Genomic DNA, 271 nt, shown 5'->3' with positions numbered 1-271 from the left:
TTTTTTTTTTAAAAAAAATTTTTTTTTATTTAAAAATTAAAAATATATATTTTTAAAAAATAGAAAAAATTTTTTAATTTTTTTAAAAAAAATATATATATATATAAAAAATTTTTTTAAAAAAAATATTATATATAAAAAAAATATAATTTTTTAAAAAAAAAAAAAAAATTAAAATATAAAAGATATTTATTAAAAAAATATATAAATAAATTTAAAAAAATTTTTTTTTTAAAAAAAAAAAAAAAAAAAAAATAAAAATTTTTGAAAA

This window comes from Penaeus monodon, chromosome 15, assembly GCF_015228065.2.
Source record: "Penaeus monodon isolate SGIC_2016 chromosome 15, NSTDA_Pmon_1, whole genome shotgun sequence".
Lineage (NCBI taxonomy): Eukaryota > Metazoa > Arthropoda > Malacostraca > Decapoda > Penaeidae > Penaeus > Penaeus monodon.
This window is presented reverse-complemented; position numbering follows the sequence as displayed.